Consider the following 16,156-nt stretch of genomic DNA (forward strand, 5'->3'; position numbering starts at 1 on the left):
ACATTTAGTGACCATTGCAGACTAATGAACACTGACTGGATTGACGTATTAATAAACAAAGAGAAACACAGGTTAATCCTTCAGCTACTTAGCTCCGGAATCCCTTATTTCATAATTCAAGTGCCTTACTCTATAAGCCAAATGAGTCCCTTAAGTGCTTTAAAGTGCAGTGTTTGTCCAGTGCATAGACAGTATATATAAATGGACATAGTTAACCCGCTAGCCGCCGCATTCAAATAGGAAGTGAGCATGGCCGCACTTCTGACTCCATCGATTGGCTCCAAATCACTTTACATTGAAAAATTGTCACCACTCCCAGTGCAGTTGCTGCAGTAAGCCTTGTCATTTTGGTCTTAAAATGTTCATATTCTTTCCCCAAGGTCACTCCAGCTAGAGTTAGCAACAGGTTTGATTGACACTGTTGCTAAGCACCTGCTCCTTGCTAAACCAGCAGTGCAGACAGGAAGGGACGTGACCTTCAACAGCTTCATTCGGGATTGGCTCTTTGGTTGTTGTGATACTCATGGTTGGCTCCAAATTTGCCCCAAGAACTGTCCGCCTCGATGAGCTTCATTTGACTTGAACTAAATGCTATGGGTGACGTCACACTTACTTAGTCCACTTCTTTACCCAGTCTATGGTTCAGTGTGAGAGCAAAGCCCTGTCATGTCTGCCGATGTTTCTCATAAGAGAAAAAAAGTGAATAAACTCTGTTGTTACCTTGAACAGGACTTCGGACAGCGATAAAGTTTTGAAGTCTCTCATCTCCCGTTGCCCTCGCTGCTCTGTTTAATCCAAAACCTGACAGGAGAGCTCATATCTGCCTCACTAGACTGAATATTTCATACCACTTTCTGCTGTTTTATATGTTTAACTTTATGACACTGGCTTTGTTCACATCCACAACAAAATCTGATTATAATCTCATTTCTGGACCTTTGACATGATTTAAAAAACATGAAAACCACAAAATCAGATGTGAGTGCTCAGAGGGACCATGGTTACAAGGAAATCTGATGATTTTGTTGTTTACATCAGTTTAATAACCATATAACTCCAACAATCTGGTAATAATGACATTTTGAGTATGCACGCAACCACAAGCTACTGTTGATGTTTTATAAAATATATATGTCATCAATGAAATAAGATAAAATTAATACATAAAAGTGGAGTGTAATGTTTTTAAATGAAATCATGGGAGAATGCATGGTGTAGCTGTAACTGTTTGTAACCTCCCTGGGGACTGAAGATGGAAATTAGCTTTAGATAAACCTGGTGGAAAACTGGTGTTTTTCTTTTTGCACAAGATCCCTGTTAAAATAAACCAATAAACTAAACTAACATTTTCAGTGCTATATAATGATGTCACCAGGCTGTGGCTGTCGTAAATAAAGATAATTTGCCTTCAAAATAAAAGCTCAAGGATGAAGTATCAGAATAAACTATATATAATTTGTGAGAATTTAAGTCAAAATCAAAAAACACATCATGTAAGAGACTCTGGATGGTAACGTAGCGGTTTATTTCTCATCAGTACTGGACCTGGAGACTAAGTTAAAATCCTTCAATAAAAGTAACCATAACCAAATAAATCATATAAAACCCAATTACCAAAAGAAACCCTAAAAGCAAACACCTAATAAAATATAACTTCAATAAACCCCATTAAAAACTAGTGCTATTCCCCCCGATGTCGGACTTCTTGAGCTGATCCCCTGGGGAACGTTTTAGCCGGACACCTGGACACAACACACGGGTAAGTAAAAGTTCATTTAGCATCAGTACTGGACCTGGAGACATGACCCCTCAACACAATGTGATAATATTGCTCATGTCTGCCCATGCTTACACTGTAGGGAGTTACAACCTCTAATGTGGAGGCCAGATAGAGCTATTTATAAAGAAATGCTAACAAAGACTCCACAGAAGATGTCCTTGGTGCAGAGTACATGAACAATTCCCCATCACAAAGGTTGATATTTCGACCCAGCCCTCTTCAGAGTGTTGCGTAGGCTGTATTATGTAACCCATAGACCACAGTTTATCATAGTGTGAAAGTTTTGCTGACCTGTGTGAGACCCCAGTGCTGTGGTACATTAGCATCCAGGTCTGAACAGCTCTGTGTCAGTTCAAAATGATGAGAGCAGGTGAATATCGTGTGAAGCATAAAACATGTCTGAGCTCACTGTCTGTCAATGGAACAAACAGAGTCACAGAGACATTACTGCTGTTTGTCCTCCAGGAGGCTCAAAGGACGGGTGGGGTTTCTCAAGGTGTGTAGGGAGTTGTGGGCAAATATAGTTACTTTTCCCATACAACAAAAATAACTGCCGAATTAAAGGTCCTCTGCATCAAGGGTCCCCAACCTTTTTTGCACCACGGATGGGAATAATGTAGGTTTTATTTTCATGGATTGGCCTTCTATGCGTGGCAGATAAATATGGCAAAAATAAGTTAAGTGCATAAAAATACAACTCACTATACTGCTGAATCAGTGGGAGCTGCTTGTTTCTTCTTTCCTTCTTGTTCACGTTGTTTCTTTCAAAAAACTCTAAAGTGCTTAGTTTCCATGTGCCAAGCCAGTTTTGAAGGCCTTTGTTAGCTTTTTCCCGCATATTACGCAGAGCGGACTCGGTGCATGAGAGTCACTTATAGCGACAAACCCATATTTTAAGTAGGACTCCTGGTATTGCTGGTTAAATTTAGCATTTTCTTGGAGATCGTAGTCTCCTCTTCTGGCTCCTCCGTTGGCCTTTTCCCCTTTGCAAAAAAGCTCTCCAAAGACTTTTGTTTTTGGCTCATTTTCACTAGCTTGTGGGTCTACTTTTATACGTCAAGAGCAGATCTAGCACAGATATAATAAACCTGCCATTATATCAAGTGGATTTCTGTGGAGATTTCCTATCAGGGTTTTCATGATATATCTACGGACAAGCTTATTAGCTCGTCACGAGGGACAAGCGAAAATTAAGTCGGAAAAGATGCGGTTGCTGATAAATTATTTACTGTTTTTGTGCAGCCCAGTAGCAAATCCGTAACGTACCAGTACCTGTTCCTGACCTGGTGGTTGGGGACCACTGCTCTTCATAATCTCTAGTGGATTGTCCGCTGTCTACATTTACAGAGCATATATGTGTTATAACATACACTACCAGTCAAAAGTTTGGGTGCACCTTCTCAATCACTGTTTTTTTTTTATTTATTTTTTTATACTTTATACAATTTCTAATCGTACAGAAAACATCAAATATTTGAAGTAAGATATGTGGAATTATGTCCCAATGAAAACAAGTGAAATAACTGTACACATTTTTTAAATATTGTATATTCCAATCCTCAAAGAAACCTTGGCTTAGTAGAGCTAGCAGTTATAGTAGCTGGGTAATTGTTGTTAGCAATTCCATGGTGCCAAAAATCAGCTTATTATCAGATCCACTATTCAATTTTGGGATGGTCCAGTCACTGGCTCCAGTTACATGTGTTTTCAAAAATCAGATTATTATCAGATTTCTGGAGTTGTCCAATATTGAAATGACATGTAAACAGCAAGAAACAGATGTGAGTTGCATGATTTCTGTCTGAGCATGGTAACTCTGATTACTCACATCAGTTCATGTAGTTTGCATGACATTTTAATCATCTGACAACTCCAGAAATCTCATAATAATCTCATTTTGTGGACACATGCAGCCAGTGACTGGACATCCCAAAATTGAACAGTGGTCTGATACAAACGCTGATTTTTGGACACTAATTTGAAGTATGTGTCTCTCAAAACATTTCCACTCGAAACATTCAAAAATAATTGACTCTGCTGAAATCATTGTCACTCATTGGTGTTATATTTTTCTTTCTTTTTAACTCAAAACCTGCCATGTTTGTGTTGACATGAATGCATTTGTCTGATTGGTTAATTCACCTGTCCGTCATACCCACCTGAGATCACAGACACAGGTTAAAGTAAAATATTGTAAAAGCTTGTGGCCTTTGGTAATAAAATGAGTGGTTGCTCAAGGACACAACACATATATGCATTATATGTGCATATATGTGGGATTCAACCGACAACCTTCAGATACACAGGCATGTCTCCAGTGGTGGAAGAAGTACTCAGCTGTGTAAAAGTTGAAGATTCTGGAGCAAAAAAAAAAAACTCAAGTCAAAGTGTCATATGAAAAATCGACTTAAGTAAAAGTACCTATTTTAAAAATGTATTTAAAGAGTAAAAAGTAACGGCATTTTGAGCAGATTTTGAGATTTAATAAAGTTTTGATTTGTGCAGAATTTTGTTCAATAGATACAATTAAATCAATCATTTTTTGCTAGCGGTTTTTTGTATATTTCTGTTTGTCCAAATTATGAACGTGTTCAAATTAAACCCCTCAGCATTTTCAGCAGGTCTCAAACAATAATAAAAAAAATACTTTTACTTTTCAATCTAGTTCAAAGTTGTAGTGAAGTAGAAATTACAGATATCTTCTCTCAAATGTAGTGAAGTAAAAGTGCAAAGTATCCTGTTTAAATCTACTTAAGTAAAGTACAGATACCTAAAATGTATACTTAAGAACAGTACTTTACTACTTTTACTTTGTTACCTTCCACCACTGCATGTCTCTATACGAACTACTACAGTCAAAACCGTTTACATTTACTATAGGAAACAACCATAGGGAGGATTCAACAAATTACTTTTACCTCAGTGGGCCTAAATTACATTACCTCTTGTCTGACAGAGCTTTTGGGCAAGAATTCAAGTCGAGACAATGTATTATCTCCCCACATAAACTGGCTGTGTTTTGCCCAAGTGAAATGTAACAATATTTAGCAGTAGCTGGCTAGAGCACTGTAGGCAAGATTTTTACAAAGCGCTCCCTCCTTGTCCTCTTAAATCATCAAACGCGCCCTCATCTCCGCCTGAAGTTGGACGCTATCGATTCTCCAAATGGCTCCAATTCTGATGATCATTTTTGCAGTGTCAAAAATGGCCAAACGCTAGACAACTTTTTAGAGTGATGCATCAGAAGGAGGTCTCGGAAAGCGTTAAATCTTGTCTGGGTTGTCATAAAGCTGGAGTTGTAGCTGTGGGTGTCTGTGTCACCTTAAATGAGGGCATTCGTCTTCAGGTAATATCAGACATGACAGCCAGTGACCCTCCAGGTACTACGCTAAAGTCCAGCGCTTTTAGTCAGAAGTAGAGTTATCCATACTTATATATATTCAAGTAGTTTTAAGGTTTTTAAGGTGCAGTATATGATCAAACCAAAACATAGACTAAAACAAAAGTTCAGCTTGTATTTTATTGCACTGAAAAACTTATATTGGTCCTCTCTCTTACATGAGAATGTTCCAATGTATTGTTTTACCATTCTATTTTTATAGAAACACATCATTCAAAAATAATATGATGATAACAATAGAGGCTCGCATCAGAAATGGACAAGAAGAGGAATACAGGAGTTGTATAGAGAACTTTTATAGATGGAGCCAAGAACACAGTCTCATTCTAAACACGTCCAAAACGAAAGAGATGGTCATTGAATTTATAGCATAAGACGAAGTTTAAATTTGTCAACTGGACAAATCATTGTAGGCGTGAAGACGTTTTGCTGCTCATCCAAGCCGCTTCTTCAGTTCTGGTCAGATTGCTGGTGGACACTGCTTTATATCTGTCTGAAGGAAGGGGCTAACTACACTGAAACTGTAAACAACTATTGTCTCCAGTTTCAGCCTTAACGACCCTATTCAACCTTTAATGACCCTGCTATTGTTCTCGTTTGGATGTACCAACACTGGCGCGAAAGCTCGTCAGGACCCCAGTCCACTGTACATCTCCATCTCAAAGGCACTAACCACTCCTTTGACGATAGTGAGGTACAGATCTTAACCAGAGAGAAGAAATAGTTTGAGAGGGGAGTTAAAGACGCTGTTTTTGTTAGGAATGGGGACCTGAGACATAATATCTCCCCTTTCTATAACTCCATCGTCAGAACCAAAAGAATCAAAGAGAACAATAGCAGGGTCGTTAAAGCTTGAATAGGATAGTTTCAGATGAAACTGGAGACAGTAGCTGTTTACAGTTTCAGTATAGTCAGCCCCTCCCTTCAGATAGATATAAGGCACTGGCCACCAGCAATCTGACCAGAACTGAAGAAGTGGCTTGGATGAGCAGACGATTTGTCAAGTTGACAGATTTAAACTTCGTCTTTTGCTATGGATCAGACCTTGGCGATTGAGGGATTACACAGACGTCATTGACTTTAGATGTAATATACCCTCAAGTCAAACTGTGACCATCAGTGGGGAAACTGTTGAACCTATAAATACCTGGGTGTGCATCTGGCTGGACTGGTCCACAAATACAGATGCACTTTACAGGAAAGGCCTTTCAAAGCTATATTTTCTAAGAAAGCTAAGGTCTTTTAATGGAAACAATAAACTGCTGCAGATGTTTTATCAGGCGGTAATGGCTAACTCTGTTTTTTATGCTGCAGTCTGTTGGGGGGGCAGTCTCACAAAAAGAGATCTTAGGAGACTAAAAAAACTAATAGAGAGGGCTGGTTCAGCTATAGGAAGTAGTTTAGAGACTCTGGTGGAGGTAGTGGAGCAGCGGACACTCAACAGGATGGATGCTATACTGAGCAACATGGACCATCCCCGGAAAACAGCTTTTGAACAACAGAGAGCAGACAGTTTGTGTCTGAGATGCAGGGCAGAACATCACAAGAACTCCTGCTTCCCGACGGCTATAAGACTGTACAATAAGGAGGTTTAGGGAGGATGAAGATCTGAAGAAACCTACAATATGAAATTCCCCCTTTTTGATTTGATTAAATGTACCACTTCCAGAAAAGTACATACATTACCTTTAAGAAAGTAACTAAGTTTATTTAAACTGTACTTCTCAGAAACCTATTTCCTCCTTATATGTGAGTAATACATTGTACAGTGTATTTACAGTTCTCTTACTTAAAGAGCTGGTATTAAATGTTCTTATTGTCACAAACAGACCTGGAGTTGTGTTTTGTTTCATTCACACATGTTTAATACAGAAATCTTGCATATTTAGGCTTCTCGCAAACAGAACACACTCTGTTCCCCCTTGTGATGTCATGTGGTGATACAGGAAGTGCTCCAATGTGTTTTTAAACTCCATACACCCTTACTAGAATTATTTGGATCATTTCAGCTCTGCAACTGCCAAACTGCATGAAACAAAAGGGTAAATGGAGCTGTTAACTTGAAAATTACTGCCTCATGACATCACAAGGTGAAACAGAGCATTTTGAGCTGTGGAGATGAAGATAGGTCAATAATACATAGTTACTCAAACATGTGTAAATGAAACAAAACACACATCAGTTTGCAGAATATAGGACCTTTAAGTACTCTTACAACTTTGAGTAAGTTCCAAGTAATAAAAGCTTTACAATGACAATGTTAATAGTAACTTTTCTGATGATTTTCTGATTTTCCGTTACCTGCATGTCTCCATGGAGGTGTTATTATTATTATTATTATTTTTTTCTGGAATGTTCCACAGTATGGTATTAAACTAATCAATCTCCATGGAAACAAGCAGGTGATGCCACAAGGCCTGTGGAGAGGTGAGCTCACTCACAGTAAAGAATTCATGTTTTTGAAGGTATTTTTATAGTCATAAAAACTGTAATTGAATAAATGCAAGATACATAGTATTTATTCCATACTGTGAAACATTCCAGGCAAAGTCATCAGAAAAGTTAGTGCTCCTTTAAATGACTGAAACAGTTCCTTCAGATATTGTTGTGTTTCAGATGACATCACATTCAATAGGCCAATGATATTTAATACAGATGGGGGCAGCTAAAATTAATATTGTTAAAATGCAGATTTATGTTGTAATACAGTGAGTTCTTGGGTCTAGTCACTAATAGAAATGATCAGCTTCAACATCTGTGAATATACCTTTTGGATATTTCATGGTAAAATGTCATCAGTATGGAAAACTGTGTCTTGCCCCTGATCTGGGAATATGACATCATCACATCCTAGAATCTGAAAACCACCAGTTGCTTCATTTTTGTGGTCTGTCCTTTGAAAATACCACATTTTGTATCAAATTCTAAATCAAACAGGTTACAATCACTTGTCTTACATGAAGTATAGTTTCCACAAATACTTTTACTTGAATTATTTCTAGGCCCACTACTTTGTACTTGAGTTATGTTATTTCGGTGTAACAATAATCTTTCTTGAGTATAATTTTTTGTCTCCTTCATGCCCGTGTGGTCACCAGAGCTGGAGTTTGGGGGCTTCTCGGGACATGATGGGTTCATTAATCACAAATGACTGCAGAGACAGAGAGATGAGATAAACAGATCAATATAATGTCACTTTATGAATGGAGCACCACTCAACATTTTTCTTAAAATCTCTCTCGAACCCATAGCTACATTTTTTGCCATACTCAGTGGTAGAGCTGTAGAGCATATGCAGGGTGTGTGGTATGCCAGTGCGAGTCTGGTTTGACAAGTTTCACAGTTTCACAATCATTTCAGTTCTTTCAATGTAAAACTGCTTAACTGAGTGCTTAATTACATCTTTGTTAGTATTAAGCACTTATTAATGTGAATAATTTTTTACAAGTATTCTTTCCATTTATACTTTTTAGCATTATTAACAATACAGTGGTCTCTCGTTTATCGCGGGGGTTACGTTCTAAAAATAACATCCAATAGGTGAAATCCACAAAGTAGTCAGCTTTATTTTTTTATAATCATATATGTTTTAAAGCTGTAAAACCTCTCACCACACACTTTATACACTTTTCTCAGACAGGCATTAACATTTTCTCACATTTCTCGCTTGTTTAAAGTCAAGTTCTACGACGGAGTATAAGGGTCACTTAAAAAAAAAAAAAAATGGGGGCGCTACGAGAATAAAAGTCATAATATTACGAGAAAAAAAGTCATATTTTTATGAGTATAGGCTGCTGTGCGTGAATGAGTGACCAGTGCGTTATGTGTTATGGAGAATTTGGAGCATTTTGTTCAGATAAACTTTCAACTTGGGTTGAAATACTGTGTCTAGCCCACCATCACCACACTATCATCAGTGCAAGTACTTTGAAGCGACACTGCAAGCATTTGAGTTTGTTTCGTCGGAGGAACCATACAGATTTGGAAGAAATTGTTATATCTGAACAAAATGCTCCAAATTCTTCATAACGCACTGGTCACTTATTCACGCACACACTCAAATGATTGCAGTGTCCCTTCAAAGTACTTATACTGATGATAGTGTGGTGATGGTGGGCTAGACACAGTATTTCATCGTGCGTAAACCCAAGTTGAAAGTTTATCTGAACAGAATGCTCCAAATTCTCCATAACACACAACGCACAGGTCACTCATTCACGCACAGCAGCCTACACTCTCATAAAAATACAACTTTTAGTGACTTATACTCTGTCATATTTTTCCACTTTGACTTTGAGTTCATTCTCGTAATACTATGACTTTTTTTCTCGTAATACTACGACTTTTTTTTTCGTAATACTACAACTTTTTTTTCTCGTAATACGACTTTTTTTCTCGTAGCGCCCGCATTTTTTTTATTTAAGTGACCCTTATACTCCGTCGTAAAGTTCAAACATTCATTGATTAAAAATAAATAAATAAATAAGTACAGTTTTAAAGAAAATGAAATTAAAGATCAAGACCTGTTTTCAAGCCCCCTAGAGTAATAAAAAATACAAACACTTTCCTATACTGTAAATAAAAATGCTAGCAATCGAACATTTATTTCAATTTGGCTGCAACGCATTCTGTACTGTACAGGAGACACGGCACAAAAGAGATTGACAATGGTCTACAGTCCCTTAGCCAATCAGGACGCAGAACACAATGGACGTTCATACTCTGTAAAAAAGCATTCAAAATTCCACCAAAAAAATCTGCGAAACAGTGAGGCCGTGAAAGGTGAACCGCGTTATATTGACGGACAACTGTATATGCTTTTGTACAAACATTCTAATCTTAATAAGCTTTGGTAAATTTTTGGTCAATCAAATGTTTATATAGCGGTTTTTCTACCTTCAAGATCCTCAAACTGCTTTACATCAACTTAGCTACTGTCGCATTAATAAGGGTTTTATAAATGCAACTAATGTCAAACCACTAACTAGCACACCAATTACCACTTTAATGTGTGGTCCCAAACTTACTGCCAAAAGTGTTACCTGTATCTCAATGTATTGCTTTTGGGATGCTATTTTTTATTTATTTTTTTTGTTTTATATTGTGATTTGATTTGTAATATATGTAATTATAGCATGGCACAAATCTACGTACGTTTACAAGCAAAACGACCTTGAACCTTGAGAAAAGCATTCACACTTGCACCTACAGACCATGTCAATATTGGGTCTTAAAGGTGCTATACTAGTTCATTTTAAACAATTTGCAGTGGTCCAAAAGGTATTCCTCCCTTACCTTAACCATTCCAATGAGAGTTTTGCAGTCACCATAAAGCTAACAGACACTAGCATGCTAACCTGCACTTCCTGATGACAATAAAATGCTGTACTGGGACAAACCTGCCCCAAAAGTACTATAAGGAGCCTCCAGTTGGTCCAAAATGCAGCGGCCAGAGTCCTAACAGGAACTAAAAGAAGAGACCACATCAGTCCTGTACTAAAATATCTGCACTGGCTTCCTGTCGAGCTTAGAATCAAATTCAAAGTCCTCCTCCTGACATACAAAGCCCTAAACGGTATGGCCCCATCCTATCTGCAAGATGCTATTGTCCCATACCAGCCAAACAGAGCACTCCGCTCTCAGAATGCAGGACTATTAGTGGTTCCTAGAGTGTCCAAAAGTACAGTGGGAGGGAGAGCATTCAGTTACCAAGCTCCTGTGCTATGGAATCAACTCCCTGCTGATGTTAAACAGGCCCCCACAGTCTCTGTATTTAAGACCAGGCTTAAAACCTTCCTCTTCGGTATAGCGCATGACCGGGTTACTTAGTGAGGGAGTTAGGGTTATTAAAACCCGGGATAAGATAAGCTGCAGTAGGAGTAACTAGCTGGGGGAAGTATGGCAACCTGAGCACTATCCTCTACTTTGCCCTATTTTCTCATCAGCAATGCTATCCACATGTTGTCCCCTGTCCCACTCCCCCTGTGGAGTGTATCTCTTTCAGATGCCCCGATGATAGTTGGACCTCCTCCTTGCCTGGCTCTCCTCCTCCTCGCCAGGCTCTCCTCCTCCTCGTCTGGTCTTCCTCCCCCTCGCCTGGCCGATTTCTTATGTTGTCTGATTTTTCCTTTTGTGTCTGATTTTCCTGTTGTGCCTGATTTTTCCTGTTGTGTCTGATTTTTCCTGTTGTGTCTGATTTTTCCTGTTGTGTCTGATTTTTCCTGTTGTTTTGTTTTTGTGTGTAGGCAGCACGGTGACTGAGTGCCATCACTCATGTCTCACAGCAAGAAGGTTGGTTCGATCCCCGGGTCACCAGGCCTTTCTGTGTGGAGTTTTTCATGTTTCTCCCCGTGTCTGGATGGGTTTCCTCCGGGTACTCCGGTTTCCCCCATCAACCAAAACATGAACGCCCTTCGAGACAACTGTTGTTGTGATTTTGGGCGTTACAAAAATAAATGAATTGAATTGAATTGAACTTTGCTCAAATACATTGGGAAAAAAAAAAAAAAAAAAAAAAAAAAAAAACAACAACAAATGGGTACAGACTCTTTAGCGTTGACTTCATTCACAACGAATCCTAGACTTGAACAGGACCAAGCCGAGCCTACATCTGGACTGAACTGGGCTCAAACCAGGGCCCAACAACGACAAATGTGAACACACCCTAAAATATGAGCTGCTAAATGAATACAACAGTCTCATGCATTTCACACATCATGTTTGTGTGTCTTAATTGCAGTGTTATAATGTGGTATACATAAAAAAAACTGGATATTTAGTTGTTTCTAGGGGAATTTGATAATCCCCCCCAAAAGTTTTCCTCCCCTCCTCTTTGTAGCTGTTGACCTGTGTGAGACCCCAGTGCTGTGGTACATTAGCATCCAGGTCTGAACAGCTCTGTGTCAGTTCAAAATGATGAGAGCAGGTGAATATCGTGTGAAGCATAAAACATGTCTGAGCTCACTGTCTGTCAATGGAACAAACACAGGCACAGAGACATTACTGCTGTTTGTCCTCCAGGGGGCAGGGGGAAGGAGCGAGCACGTTTGTCTTCTTTGACAAAATAAGATTGTCAGTAGAGCACTTTACATTACAGCACAATATTCACAAATGCTGCTAACTAATAGTATAATAACTGTAACTACAATGTATAAACTGTAACAACATTTTTACATGAAGGTGCTTTGTCAAAAAGTAAATTGTCAAAACAGCCCATTAAATCAAATACACTTTATTGACATCCTATAAACTATGGGATTGTGTGTCACACCTCAGAGGATTTCCATTAGCTTAATGTTAAACCAATGGAGATTATAACATGGCTTTCATTCTAAAGTATTGACATTATAGTGTAATATATGTATTTACCAGTAATGACCTTGCCTCTGATCTAGAATAGACACTTCTTCAATACTATGAAAATGTGTGTCTGGTCACCGGTGAATCTCCCAGTTTTCATATAGGCATGACTGACAGGTGGATTAGCCAATCAGGGACACGCATGGTCGGTCTGTATTAAAACTAATATACAGTATCTACGTTACGGTAAATTACAGGGGGCTGAATAACATTGTGGATTTCTGCAGAATCTGTGAGCAAAACACTAAACTATATTAATCAGAAGTGAGAGAAATGTGATTTTGTTTGTAAATGATGGGTGATCAATAAGCTCTAGTATCACTGAAAAAATACAAATCTGAATGTACAATCATGTTTCGGTCATATCATTATGGATTTACCAGGAAAGTAGTGACCCAGCAGCTTATCTCTTTTGTTTACTTTTTTATATTGTTTTTACTGATGTACTGTATGTCCATGGGTGTTTGGCATGTCTGCCCAGTAACAAAGTTTTTGATGTTCAAACCTGATCTCTATTATTTTGCTGTGACTGTACCATAATCTTCTGAATGTTTGTTTCTACAGTTTTTAGTGTATAATTTTTTTTGGCAGAAGTAACTTTTTTCTCATTGAAATTGCACTTTAATTAGGTAGGCCTACATTTGCTTGAAAACACAGTGACACATTAGTTAAAAATATATGAAATATCACTCACTTATGTAAATATGTCACTTAAAATGAGACTAAACACTAAAACTCCCCCCACGACCATATTTCAAATAGAGCTGCTAAACTGGGCAGTAAAGGACTAAAGGGGAGAATGAGGGGGGATGAGGGGCTGGGTCTGAAGGTATAAGGAACAGTGCGATTGGTACAACAGGTATCCATACTTCAAACTCCACCCCTGCTGTAATTAGGACAGTGTTGCGTGATGTCCCCAACTACTTGAAAATGCAGAGGCCACTGAAGGTGGTACAAATGTATTGATATTTTTGACCAGAAAGCTGCCAATTTACCTAGTCTGCAAAAGCCAAAAATGTATAGAGGCAGTAGAAAATACTATTAAAACACCATATACACAGTTTAGTAGTGAAAAAAGTTTGATTTCATGTTTAGTTCCACTTTAACATTCAAATGGATCCTGTTTAGTCATTCTCACATGCATATCTCTTGTTTTTGTTTTGCCTTGTGTCCTTCGCTGCCCTGTGTTTGCTGCTCTCTTCTTTGTCTCACTTCGTTGTAGACCTCCATATTTCTCACCTCCCACTCGCGCTCGCGGCTTCTCTGTGTTTTTCTCAAAGACGCCTCATGGGCCGATAGGGCACTCCCAGAGCCTCTCCCGCCACTGCTGCTGGTGCCATGTGTCTATATCTCTGTATATAAAGTAGTCTGTGCTCTACCAACCTCCCCTGGGTTTAAATCGCCAAATATAGTAATGAACTAGACAAAGATGTAGACATGCATTTGTTATAGGCTGGAAAATGTGTAGGAATTCTCCAGGTTGTAGTATAGTGGATTAGTAGTCGGTCACTATTTTGACCCCAGGCTCAGACCGCACACTGCACACTACACACTACACACTACACACTACACACTACACACTACACACTACACACTGCTGTGGTGCTGCGGTGCTCCAGATTATTCCCGTTGGGAGTTTACTTTTGCCGCAGCCTTTTTCCTTAATAAATGAACAGTTCGCACATGAACACATGATCTGGTGTGTGCAGCTTTAAAGCTGGTGACACAACGGCAGCACAGCACTGCAACAAAACACTACAGTGTCAGAGAGGCATCAAACATTGGTTGTAAAGTCTGAGTTTTGTGTGTGTGGGCATCACATTGTGGAGACTGAAATCTCTATAGGCAGTCACATTGTGAGGACCTATTACTGGTATTTAAAACATGCAAATTACACTTGTTTAATGCCATACCAGGCAAAGCAATGTCACCTCCACAGAGACAAACCCCCAGCAGAAAATGTACATAGTGCATCTTTATGTTCAATCCACGATTTATTGATGGTTTTCAGATCCTAGAATGTGATGATGTCATGTTGTTCAGATGGGGTGGAGAAAGATTTCTCTATTAATTACACTGTATTTTTCCATGAATTATCCAAGATAACACAAGGTAAATGTACAAATGCTGAACCTGATCATTTATCATTTGTATTAGTGACTAGAGCAGGGGTGGACAAACTTTTTGACACAAGGGCCACAATGAGTTTTAAAATTTGACATATATATATATATATATATATATATATATATATATATATATATATATATATATATATATATATATATATATATATATATATATATATATTTATTTATTTATTTATTTATTTATTTATTTATTTATTTATTTATTTATTACATTAGAGATTTGGCCTGTAACATGCAGCAAAGCATGAATATCCAAGGCTCGTTGTAGAAATTGTTTTCCAAATGCATTAATTAATTTAATAATTAATGTATTAAATTTCAGTTAAATAAACAGCAGAAAAACTTTGAACAAGGTTCACCCTTACCTATTTTAATATAATTTGGTCACGTTTGGCGGATTAATAAACCCAAAGGGCCATGCGTGGCCCCCAGGCTGTAGTTTGCCCATGTCTGGACTCTGTATATTACTGCACTTTAACAATATTTATTTTAGGGTTACCCATTTGTATTAAATATTGCCTGTAGAATGTGACATCTGAAACCCAAAGATATTCAGAGGCAGAAATTGTTGGTATTCATGAGTTTCAGTTTCAGTTTATAGATGACATTTTGAGGAATATTTTGTTTTGATTTGTTAGATTTGTTAATTTTTCTCAAAACCGTGAATATACATTGGATCTTGTGCCATGGTTAAGTCTTGGTTTAGATTTACAGCTTAATCCTGGCTTTGTCCCCATGTGGTCAAATTCTGAGGCTGTTGTAACTATAAACTTGAATCTCATTAAAAACACATTGTATTTTGACACTCTCTGGTCTGTTCACCTGCTGCTGTGAATCCCTCATATTTCCATTGCACACAGATGAGACATTCATCTCACTTGTGCCGACGCGTTTGGACAAATTGAAAACTTTGGCTTTGGTTTCCGGAGCACTTTGATGGCCGACTGTCTGGAGCGCCACAATTAGATTGATTTGTGACGCAGAGCTGCTCGGTGCTGACAAACGTAAAGGAGGGAGTTTATAGAGGCTGTTACTGAGCCAGAGGACGTGACTCAGCACAGGCAGCCAGCTACACAACACTCATCTCATGCACACATAGACTGCTCAGAGATTTAGGCTGCATTCACCTTGTCCCTGTTCAGGCCTGATGTAGACTTGGTTTGGTCCAGTTTTAGTCCTGGTCAAAGATGCTGTATATAGTTTTTACTGTCTCAAAAGTTAATTTTAAACTGTTGGTTTTGGTTATTGTTTTAAGTTACTCATCACTTACAAATTCAAAGCATCATAATTGCCCACTGCAATGAGATTATTAGTGACTAGAATGAAGTTTTACAATCACAGTAACGCTAACAATAACTAGCATGCTAAAGTGCACTGGACAATAAAGAGATTTGTGGCTAAACGATGATATAACCAATACAAATAGAAATGTATTTATTTATTTATTCGTGTGTGTATGTATGTATT

This window comes from Periophthalmus magnuspinnatus, chromosome 10 (genome assembly GCF_009829125.3).
Source record: "Periophthalmus magnuspinnatus isolate fPerMag1 chromosome 10, fPerMag1.2.pri, whole genome shotgun sequence".
Taxonomy (NCBI): domain Eukaryota; kingdom Metazoa; phylum Chordata; class Actinopteri; order Gobiiformes; family Gobiidae; genus Periophthalmus; species Periophthalmus magnuspinnatus.